The 12,790-nt window shown below is 33.0% G+C and overlaps 1 pseudogene; it reads left to right on the top strand.

Moving 5' to 3' along the window:
- Positions 1-6,379, top strand: part of LOC149529064 (T-complex protein 1 subunit delta-like) — a 69,048-nt pseudogene extending 62,669 nt beyond the window's left edge.
- Positions 6,380-12,790: the final 6,411 nt, after the last annotated feature.

Here is a 12,790-nt window from a genome sequence, read left to right as displayed (position 1 = left end):
AATATATGTGAGCTTCATTAGGAATTATCTAGCATTGTGATGCTATGCATAGTTCACTCTTTTGATGTAATAACTTTCTTTGTATTAGACAACGAGTCCAAAAGGTGGCTATAACCTTCACTCTCGAGCATTGAGCTCCATTTTGTTCTCTCAACTCTAACAAGGTTGGGGAATTTTAATGAGATCTTGTCTCCTAATAAAGATATATGTACTAAATGTAATGTAATGACTCCTAATATGGAAATTTTTAGATTAGTGCATTATCTTGTGGGTTCCATCCCCACTGGGGTTTTCCCTTGGCCAAGGCTTCCTCATGAATAAATCATGGTGTTATGAGTTCTCTTGTTGTGTATTCTTTATCATTTGAGTGGTAATATGGAATTGAAGTAAAAGGTTTGATTTATTTAGAAGTGTTAAAAAAATGAGTCCCCCCCTCCTGCTCTCCTATTTTAGTGTTGCTTGATCCTAGCATAACCATTTTAGTGGGAAATATTTCATAGCCCAAACTTGAAATTATATAGACATACATAACATACTACTACAACATTTGGGGTCATTTTGATACAATAAACTATCACAATTGTGATGTCCAACTGTCGCACTAGCGACAGACTCTCCTGTCAACTCTTGTCAGACTTTTGTTGTTGCACATTATGACGACAAAGGAATTCATCATAATTATGATGATAGATAAAGTCATAACTTGGAAGAAGGGAGGGATAAAATTTCATGTTGTGGATGTCGCAATTGTGATAGTAGTGCTAAACAACCATAGGCCTTCATCGTAATTACGATAGTTGGATCTTAACTCTTCCATCACAATTGCAATGCATCTGCAACAACTATGTTATAAAAGGTTATCGATTGGAACTTTATGTCATACTTGTGATGCCTATGTGATAGTTGTGTTGTAAAAGAGATCGATATCCATTGGAACTAACCTTCACTTATAATGGACTACCATCCTAATTGCGACAACTAGTTGAATTATTAAAAAAAAAATTTGCAAACTACCTAGCAACTAGAGCTTCTATGAATTGTAGATTTTGTAGTCATTTATTGAGTGCCTCATGATGAAATTATAGGGTTTTCCTATTGTATGGAAACCATAATTATAAAAGCCTTGATACATGAGCTTCTATACTACGAAGTTCAAATCCTAGCCCTTCTAATGTCGCCAATTATAGATATTAGCTTGGAAGGGATCAAAGACACAAAGCTACATGATGTGGGGGCTTATGAAGTTATGATGAGAGTAAAAGAAGATTAGAACTCTATTATAATGAGAAGTTTATAGTGAATGTGTGGTGTTTGCCTTGTAGTTCTTTGTCTTGAATTGATTTTTTTTGTGTCAATCGTTACAATTCTAAGAGTTGTGAAACTCAAAACTTCTAATGGTTTGGTTCTTGTTAAAATTTTCCTTGAAGTTGTCTCACAAGCACTGAAGCTTCCTAAAGAGAATCATTAGTAGACGTATTTATAAAGTGTGCTCTATAGTATTTTTTGAAGAGGAAGGATTGGTTTTTGAGTAAAATTGCAGGAACCTCACTGGGGGTTAAGAGGAAATGCAAGTTTAAGTTTCCTTTAAGTAGGAGAGAATTTTGTGAATGAAATTTTTGATGTAACTAATTTATTGCAGTCCTGACATTAATTATAATAGCATTCGCAAGATTTTAATTTTAGGAAATGTTGGCTCTGAGTTCCATTTTCTACAAGTAAAATTGTAATGGTGTTATCAAGATTTAACTATAAAAATTTTTAGTCAACGTCCATATCACATCTACTCTTATTTCAAATATATATATTTTGTTATAGTTTCCATTCATATATAATTTATTGTTGTTCACACTTCTAGTCTCATATTTAATATTCTTCATACAAAAAATGAGAACATCTCACAACTTCTGAATATATGCAAAAGCCACAATTGAGTCTAATTCATATGCATAATGGTCATAACTAAGAAGAAGAAGAAACTATATTATTTATACCATTTCTTCTAACTTGCATGAATTCATTACAAGAATCAATTATTAAGATGTGTGATTTCAATGTTCTCTTTATTTGAAGCATAATGTATATTGTCTACAAGTGTATAGTAGTTTATAGATTTAGAACACATATGCATTCAATGTCCTTTGATGTAATTAACTTTTACACCATGTTATGGGCAGTGTAGAGTTGAAGAAATTTCATAATATTGATATGTGATTTTTTGAGAACAATGTTTTGATAGTGAATATGTTGATTGGGCCAACATAATTAGTAATTTTTTGCATGAGTAACTAGCTAGCTATGACTAGGAATATGTGATTTCTTATTAACTATGTTTTGATAGAGAATATATTGATTGGGCCACTAGTAAATTTGGACCTATTTTGATGTGGTTCTGGTCAAAATTTTGATAGTTAAACATCAAAAGTCAACGTCACTAGAATTTTGTCAAAATTTTGATGCATTCCATAGCCTACAATGTATCGACAAGAAGATCCATCAAAAATCATTCCCATCTATGTCACATGCTGGCACCAAACAACTAATTCAAAACATCAAACTATCAACACCAACTAGAGATGATTTGACAAGCATGTTCTACCATCGATAGCAAACCCTTTTGAACTATCGACACTAACTAGATATGATTTGAGGAGTTTGTTATATCATCAATGGAAAAATGTGTCAAAATTTTGACAGTGGCTAGATTTTTCAAAAAAAATGATTGGGTCATAATATGCCTTCAGTGCATTTTCAATCATATTGGTACATGTTCATTTTCATCATGTATCTTTATTTTATTTTCATGTTGTGGACTATTAATTTCCCTTCCACTCCTCTATCATCTTTCATGCTCTATTAAGTGGAGTGCTAGAGATGTTACTTATCTTTGTCTTTCTCGTATTCGAGTTGACTCTTAGCAATTTCCATTTTCTTTCTTGTGGATGGACTATATATTGGAGTCATCATTTTTACTTGAGCTCATCATATAGTCTTTGGATTCGCTAGTGACTACAACAAGAAGTAAGAACAAACTTTTTTGAGTGAGATGGATTTGATTTGACACTCAAAATCTCATTAAAGGGTATTTGATCTGCTGATTTTTTCTAGGGTTTTGAGAGGTGAAGCAACCAACATAGAGAAGTTTTGGAAGAAGTTGAAAATGGTGGCAATAGTTTAGCACCTGCAGGTAGCATCGACTACCAAGACAAAAAAATACATTGACACCAAGCATAGGGACATCATCCGGTATGCCAACATCATCATAGTGAAGGTTGTTGTAGACATAGTTCAAACCTCACTAGTTCCCAAGGGCATGGACAAGATGCTCTACACTTCCTCAGGTGATGTGATCATCACCAAAAATGGCACCACCATTCTTAACAAAATAGAGGTAACTTAGCCAATTGCTAAAATACTTGTAGAGCTTTCAAAATATCAGGATATTGTTGTTGGTTATGACATGACAATAGTTATTGTCATCGCCGGTGTGATTCTTAAACAATTTGTGAATTTTTTTTCTAAGGGTGTTCATCCTACCATTACCTCAGAGCCCTTTCATAGGGCCTTTGAGAGGGTCGTCAAGGTTTTAACTGCCATGGATATTCCTATCAAATTGAACAACTATGACTCTTTGGTGAAAAGTGTGAGCACTTATTTGAACATCAAGGTTGTTAGCTAGTATTCTACCTTATTGGCCCCACTTGCTATTGACATCGTCTTAAATGTTGACAACCCTATAAAGCTTGACATTATGAATTTGAGGAACATCAAAGTTTTACAAAAATTGGGTAGGACTATTGATGATACACAAATGGTTAAGGGTTTGGTGTTTGATAAGAAGGCAAGCCAGATGGCTAGAGGCCCATCTAGGATTGAGAATGTGAAGATTGGCATAATACAGTTCCAAATTTCACCTCTCAAGATAGACATTGAATAGAACATTATGGTCTTTGATTATACAATGATGGACAGGATTTTGAAGGAGGAGAGGAATTATATTCTAGGTATGATAAAGAAGATCAAAGCCACTGGATACGATGTGTTATTGATCTTGAAGAATATTCTACGAGATGTCATCACTGATATTTCACTACATTATCTTTCCAAGGCAAAGATTTTGGTGGTCAAGGATGTGGAAAGAGACAAAATTGAGTTCATTACCAAGATGCTAAATTATTTACCCATTGCAAATATTGAACACTTTAGGAAGGAGAAGCTGGAGCATGTTGATTTGGCTGAAGAGGTTTTCACTAGTGACATTGACATGGACTGGGCTATCCAAAACTTATATACATTTTTCAGAAAATCCCATATCCCTAGTCTATCACACAATCTTTGTTTGTGTCAATTAACAACTTTAAACAAGAAATAGTTGTTGTTGTTGCAAGTTTTGGTAAAGATTCTAAGGAAACCCTAGATGCAACTATTGGACCTTTAATTGAGGTTCCAATTTTACTTTTATTGGTACATGTAAAACTTTCTTTTAGAAGATGCTGGTTTGGAGAAGCTACTACCAAGTCTAAAAATATTTTACATCAATTGTGGTTACAAGAGATGCTTCTAGGACTAGCATCTATACAACACTATTGGTGTTTTTTTTGATAAACTTGTTTTATACCTATTACTTAGACAATGCATTTTGAGCCATGAGGCTAAAAATGGATGTCTTTAATAATTTAAATTTATTATTGTAATAGCATTGTTGGTCTTGATTTGCTAAACTCATTCTGATCGTGTGTATAATCTATATTGTTCATTATGTATTATCTTTTAAACAAAATGAGAAATCATTCTTTGCCAAACCATTATGAAGTTCAAGGTGAAAACAACTTGAAAAATGTACATTTTGATAATTACTTCACAAAAATAGAATCTAATGTCATATAAATGTACTAGGCACAAGATCAATTTGGCACCACTTGCCACAAATTCATTACAAAATATTGAGTGCAACATACCCTAGATCTTTATTTTCTTCCTCTGTAGAACTTTATAGAACTTTATTCACATCACATGATAGAGAAAGGAAGAAAAAAAAAATTATGTAGTGCATGTCAATCTCTCCCTATTATATATCTGAAATGCATTGAATTCCACAATAATGAGATGACAAAAAGTTGTCATATAAACAAAACAAAGATAACTTTGCATAAATGTAGTTAATTTCACAAAACATTAAACAAAACATGTTCCCATTAACTCGAAAGCCAAGTTTCAGTAAAGAGTAGAGAACAATGAATTATTAGCACTTTCATATATCTCATCTATCCATTAAAAAAGAAAATTGAATTAAATTATTCCTAAAAAGAAGAAATAATGATGATAAGATGTTTAGCTTCAAATCGCCTTTCATTCAAGTTTTTCCCTTCTAGAAATTTCAAAGTAATGATTTTGGTTGGGTTGTTGGAAACTGTAGTGTAGATATGATTTTGGTTGGGTTTTTGGGAAACTGCAACGTAGTGGAGAAACATTCAATAACATGTGAAATAAGATATTTAAACTTTCCTCTTATGATTTAATTTTGGATCAGCTACCTGATTAGTATAGAATTTTGTTCTCACCAAAAATCATAAAATGTAAGAACAATTGTGCCAAAAAGAACATAAAAAGAATAGCTAGCAGTTTAGTCTCTAGTGTTGATATATGTGCCTTCTAGAAGACAAATTGCTTGACTTGGTTTGCAAAATATAGAATTTTCCAAGAGACACACAAGTGTGTATGACTATTTTCTATAGTTATAGAAGAAAGAAGGCATGGAAAATTATGCATGTGTGAATGATGCATTTTTTTGGTTGGTTATTAAAAGATTGAAGGGTCTCCAAAGAGAATATTTTCCCTTGAAGATGCTACTTTAGTGACTCAATATGGGAGCTATTACATTTAGTTTGATAGTTTCTTCCATTTGAGAACTGGGGGTTTTAAAAATACCATGCATAGATTGCCAAGAAATGTTTCTAATTATTTAGTGTTCCTAGAACTATTTTTCCATATGACAAAGGTGAACATTATATATATATTCTAATTTGTTTATAATATTTTTTGTAAAAGAAACAAGGTCGCCAGATACCAAGATATATATATATATTCCAATTTGTTTATAATATTTGTTGTAAAAGCAACGAGGTCACCAATATGCCAAGCCATATTCTATAAAATTTCAAGTTTTAGCTTCTATCAAAAAGACCTTATTGTAATAGTAAACATTATTTATATTGTCATTCTATGGAGGGAATTCATATCTGCATCAACCCCAATGAGATGATTACTAAGAATACTATGTAGGTATAAGGAAAGTCTAGAAGAGAGATTACATGAGGTTAATGTTGGATCAGGACAAAGCCTTTGGAGTGGGTTTTTTTGTTCCTCAAGATGTAATCAATGATGGTACAAAAATGTTTAATGAGATTTATCATAATATTGTTCTTGTAGTTGTTCCACATCTCTATTGGTTAGAGGACACTTTTGATGTAGCAAACATAACCTTGCATGTGGTGGACAAATAAAGGAGATGGCTTGAGAAGAGGACAAAAGAGTGTGGTGCTTCATAGGCATCAAAAAATGGAAAACATAATGCATCTCAAATCTCTCTTGCATCTAGGAGCTATGACATTTTGACTTCTATTTCCCAAGCAAGTAATTCCTAGTCTAGAGGAGGTGGATAGTAGCCAACTAAAATCTATAAAGATGAAAGTTTTATGCAAGGAAGATGCACCCATGTCCTCAAAATGAAAAGAAGACATGGAAACTCACTATTTGTTCTACCCCTCAATTTTATCTATTGATGGGGGTTTTTGTGCAAGAAAATGATTGTTTAATATCTCATGAAATTGGTGAAGGTAATGTATCCTTAACATTTTTTTTATAATTCAAAATTATCATTTTTCTAAATGATGCCCCCCCCACCTCTAATAGTTTCAATATGTAGCAATGAAATAACCAACATTTCTATTGCATCTATTACTAATAAATGTTGTAAAGAAGAAAGAGAGATACACCTCAATTTTGCGCACTAAGATGGATACAATGGTGAGGCTATTTCAAGAGGCACTTTTTGTCAAGATGGCCTAAGAAATTTTTTTTTTTTTATAACTAATCTTAAATGCTAATAAATCCAATATAGATTGCTTGATTTCATATGTTTCAATAAAATTATTGAATCTTATTAGTTCACCACAAGCATGACTTCAAATTGAGTTCCAACTATAAAGATTTGATAGTTTGATTAGAGTTGCCATGATTGCATAAGTGAATCGAAGAATTGGAAAGTGAATAGCTATCTAGAGAGATATTATTTGTGAAGCTCTATCTATAATGGGACATCCCTATGACGTATCATTGTACCCTATTTAAATAAGGGATTCCATAAGGACATGTGGAAATCAATTGGAGCTCGAAGACAAGATTAACAAATGACTGATCTTGCCCTATTAAAAATGTGACTACTCTAACCTAACAAAGATCAAAGGTCAAAAATGTACTATTCCAAAGTGTTGTAGAGGGGTCCATATTTTGGAAAATTTTAAGGTGGTAGATAAAAACCTCTAACTTTTTACCCAGCATGTGAGTGAAGGACATCTCATCCTTATCAGTACAAGTATCAATTGTGAAGTGTATGAAATATAGGTTGGATATCCCTACTTTTATGAAATTAATGTCATTAATGAAAAAATATTGAAAAATATATATCCATAAAAAAATATAGTCTAGAACATGTACCTTATAACACATTTCCTTTGGTGAAGTAGCATGTCTCAGCTATCTAGGGGCTGCAAGATGATCAATGGAAAAAATGAACCTATTTCAACCTGAAATATGAAGGAAACAAAGTTCTTAAATGATATGTGTGACAAAATATAACAAAAAAAGGTTCTAGACCTACAAAGTGACATCATTTTCCCATCTTCTATTGCATTTCATTTTCTCCTTACATGCAAAATAAGATTTTTCCACTCTAAATCGAGAATGCATGTGTAGTTGCATTCCACATGCATGGACAAGAGTTGGAGCTGAAAAAATGCACCATGTTTACAATTATTTAATACATCTATTAACTTTTTAAAATTATAGACCATTGCAAACATTAGAACTCTAGCTGCTATGGCCGAGACAATGTCCTCAACAAGCCAGCACATAAAATATCTTTATTTTCTTGCATGTTGAGGACATTACCCTTGACTACAGGAGCCAAAGTGACAATGTTCATGATGGTCTATAACTTAAAATATGTAATTAAAGACCTCTATCAAAAATGCAAACCTATTGCATTTTTCAGCTCCACCTAATGTCCTATGCATGTGAATTAAAACATGAATTAAGTTTTAATGTTCTCAATTTATTTACTACTACATCCTATTGAAATCACATAGGCAAGACATCTGAACTATTTTATAGAATGGGTTTGTATAGGAAAAACATTAGTTTTATATGATTTGTGAAAAATTAGGTGTACCTAAAATATATAGGTGTCATGCAATCATAGGTTAATATTGAGCTTCACTTGGTTTCATGAATAGTTTAATATTCTTTACTAATTAGGGACAACCACATGAAGGTGAAAGCTCATTGCCCACTGCGCCCGCCCCCCCCCCCCCCCCCCCCCTCTCAACCATCTAAATTCCCCATTAACATCTAAAATTCATTCATTCATTCATCTATTAATAAAATGTAAGATGTTGATCGCACATTAGTTTTGACAATTGAGTGTCAACACACTTAAGACATTTACTTAGTTTATGTCAAACTAGTAATACATGTTGAGTATAATATGCAAATACAAGACTATGCCATGTGAACAATAGATGCTAAAAAATTCAGCTGTTAAGTCAAAAACAAAACTATAGTATATGCCAAGCATCAATAACTTCAATGTTGAGTAACATGGATTGGACATATTTGTTTGTGATTGCACAAACAAATATGTGAACCATTTTCAAGCCAGCCTAAGGTTAGATTTTGATTCTTTAAAGATAAGAATGAATCTCAACTATGGATTCACACCTAATCCTAAGCCACCAAAGTCTTTATAAGGAAGATGAAGCCCCAAAAATTATAATGAATTGAGAGAGTAAAAGAGATCATATTATAGAAGGTAACAAGGGGTGAATGATTGAATTTGTTCACAAAGCATTCAAGGTGACTTAGAAGTGAGAGTGAAGCACAAAATCAATTGGAGGAGAACAAAGAACAAAAGGATACAACAATTGTTATATTAGATCAAAGAGAATCAAAAAGGACAATGTACAAATTGGATTTTTAATCAAGCAATAGAACCAATCACAAGATCTATATTGAAACATCCTAATGGGTGATTTTAGTCAAATCTACTAGGTGGAGTAGTCCTAACAGGCTTTAGTAAATCCTTTGACAGGGTGACATTCCTAGTGAGTGATCAGAAGTCCTTTAGCTAGGCACACTTCTACATGGTGTTGAAATCCTCTAACAAGGTGGGATGTAATAGTCTTTATAAGCATGTATAGTGCAGGTCTTTCACAAGGCATATCATGATTCATGGTAAAACCATTGTAACCTTAATTGGCTACACTCTACAACTATAGGAGTAAATATTTATGGGTTTCATCCTCACCCTAGTTTTAGCTTCTCATTTGGAGCGTTTCTAGGTAATCATATTTGGTGTTAAGTGTGTGTGTTTGATTATATGCTTGCATGATTTACATGTATGTGCTTTACATGTTATTTTTAGTTCATATATTACGTGTATCTAATAAATGGTGAAAGTTTTAATAGCTAAAGTTTGCACTTCTAATTCACCCCCCTAGAAGTACATGTTTCTCATTTGTAATTTCAATAATTGGTATCAGAGCTGAATTCTCAAAAGAAGAAGCTTTGCAGCTTAGAGGAAAGATCTTGAAATGGAAGTCTACAATTTGGGAAAGACCATTGAGAACTAGGAGATTGAGATACATCTTATACTACATCAACTAAATGAAGCTAGAGATGCTTTGAAGAGTTCCCTGAAGAGAAGGAAAGAGATTGCCATAGCTAGAAAATGACACACAATCCAAAGAGATTGAAACCACAAAGCTATTTGTATATGGTAACTCTAGTGAATTTGATGTAGCAATTGCAGATCTAATGGAGAAGAATAGAGCACAAGCTGAAGAAATCAAAAATCTCAAGTTGGAGCAAGAATCACAAGCTATACTGCTATGTGAAGTGATTGAACAAAAGAAGAAAGCTATAGAAGACAAGGCCATGATTGAAGAAGAGAAAATAATTTTGGTAAATAGATTAGAAAAGAAGTCAAAAAAGCTATCTAGGATCTCAAATATGCAATTGGATACCTTGATCCAAATGATGAATGCTCATCATGAGTTGAATGTCAAGGACATTGAGATAACTAAGTTGAAGTTGCAGAATGAACAACTATAGAATGGCCTAAAAAGAGAAAAGGAATTTTCTGAAAGTTTCAACAAGCCAAATGAAGCCATCAAGTACTTTGAGCAATTATTGAAATTCCCTAGATCCAATAGAGATACATCAAGATTGGGCTACACAAGCATTGGAGAAGGAGAATCATCCAAAGCTGTTGAGGAAAGGAACAACAAAGGTAAGAATTCCAAACCTAATTGACATAATTGTGGAAAGAAAGGGCATACTGCTAATGTGTGTAGGAGCAAGAATACAAATTAGAATGCTAAGCCTAAGAACATGGTCCACTTTCATAAGTGCAATAACCAAGGTCATCAGGCACATGAACGCAAAACTAGAAACATGCATGCAAAACAAATTGAAGGATATTGTTACAATTGTTAGAAGTGTGGACATAGAGCCTTTAAATGTAGATCCAAGTCCATATGGTCATCAAGCAAGCCAACAAAGGTAAGAAGCTATGGAAATTCTTATAACTAGGATTACAATACAAGATATAGCTATTACTATTGTTAGGGAATATGGAAATGTACCTATAAATTGCATTAGGACTTAGTTTAGTGGTAATTACAAGAGGTGGTTGAGTCAAACTACATGTTTCAACTATTTGAAGGCTGGCCACATCAGTAAACATTGTCCAACTAGGTCCAAGGCACCAAGTTGTGAATTTGATAAAGATAAAGGCAAGGAAGATGTTAAACACATCAAGAATGAGATGAATAAGACATGGAAGAAGAAAGAAGGTGGTAGTACATCAAATAGAGAAGGGATCATGTCACCCAATGGGTCAAGTGGTCACACTTCATCAAACTAAGCAAACAAGAGGTATGTGGGGCTGATACTTAAAGCATTATATTATACATCAGTTCGAAAAGGAAATAGCAATGAAAAGTATGGATCAACATGAATAAAGATGTAAAGTGTTGTGAAAATTCAAGTTAAATCTTCAAAGTTTTCATATTTTTCCAAGCATGAAAAGTTCTATATGTATGCCAAGTGAAATACTAGTTAATATTGAGTTGTGAAATTAAGTTAGTTGATGTCAAGCCTGTAGTAGCTGCCGAGTGATGGTCATCTTATTAGATGCCAAGTGAAATAGAAATCATGTTGATGCTGAGTTTATAGTTGTATAAGTACTAAGCATTAATTACAAGGTTTTTGAAGCATATATGGCCATTTTTCACTCATTTCTCATCATTTTAAATTCGAACAAGAGCTAAAGGTGTAGAAGGAAATTTAGAAGTTTTTTTGAAGTGTTTGCACAAATTCTAGCAATGATCCTACACCAGTTCATCAAATTTCCAAGGTGTTCTTCATAAGTTGAGTCACGCAGTTTGAAATTTGTATAAACCCTAGTTTGTTAAATGGCATCTAGTTCAAGGAATGTAGAGGGACAAGAAGTTTTAAATGTTCAATTAGTTAGCAATAAAGTAAAGTAACTAGATTTCAGAGCAATTCTAGATGTTTCTTATAAAAGACCCATTAGGCGCACTTTCCATGATTCCCCTGAAATTCTTAATGGTCCAAGATGTCAGAAAATGCTACAACTGCAAGATAGGAGGAATATGAGACATGGAAATAAGGCAAGCCTATGAAAAGTTTTGTAAAAACAACATTCTAAAAGAAGAATTTAAAATTGTTGAAAGGAAGGGTTTGACCCTTGCCCTAGACTTTCCCACAGGGTTCAAAATAGAATGGATCAAGATAGTGTTGAGAAAAATGCATGATGGATGTTTATGGCTAGAAGATGGTCCTATCAAAATTTCAAAGAGAATAGTTCATAGGTTAACTAGTTTTCCAACCTAGATCAGACAATGACTCTATGAAGTGATTCAAAGGATGTTATTAAGAAAAACATAGGAGCCAAATGGAACAAACATGGAATGACAATTGATACCATCATAGACCCACTACTTGAATTTTCCATAAGGGTAATTTCTCATAAGTTTTATCAATCAAGAAGATTGAATAGTGTACCCTATATTGCAATAGATGTGGGCTATAAAATTGCGAAGAGGGACCATACTAATGATCTAGCTGAACTATAATTATGAAAAATAATTGAGAACCTAGGCACCATTAGAACCAATACTGCACAGTGAAAATTTGGATCAATCCTTATTTTCATATTTTTCTATGTATAGAATACATTTCCATCTTTTGGCAAGGTGAGTTAGAAGACAAACCGATCAGTTGTAGTTCAAATCAATGCGTATATTGAGAAAATGGGACATAACTTTGAAACTCAGAGCTATTAGATTTCCATAATCCATAAATAATGTCATATTTGATTTCTAGGCATGATTGTGTGAGTTTTTTTGTCATCAACATTTCAAATCATACTACATGATCCATCATCAGGATGCAAGAGAATCAAGGAAAACAAAAAATATGGAATGCAGAT

The sequence above is a fragment of the Cupressus sempervirens genome, chromosome 11 (assembly GCF_028749045.1).
Source record: "Cupressus sempervirens isolate cs-2001-9-10 chromosome 11, ASM2874904v1, whole genome shotgun sequence".
NCBI lineage: Eukaryota > Viridiplantae > Streptophyta > Pinopsida > Cupressales > Cupressaceae > Cupressus > Cupressus sempervirens.
The sequence above is the reverse complement of the archived record's forward strand: the minus strand, read 5'-3'. Positions and strand labels throughout refer to the sequence as shown.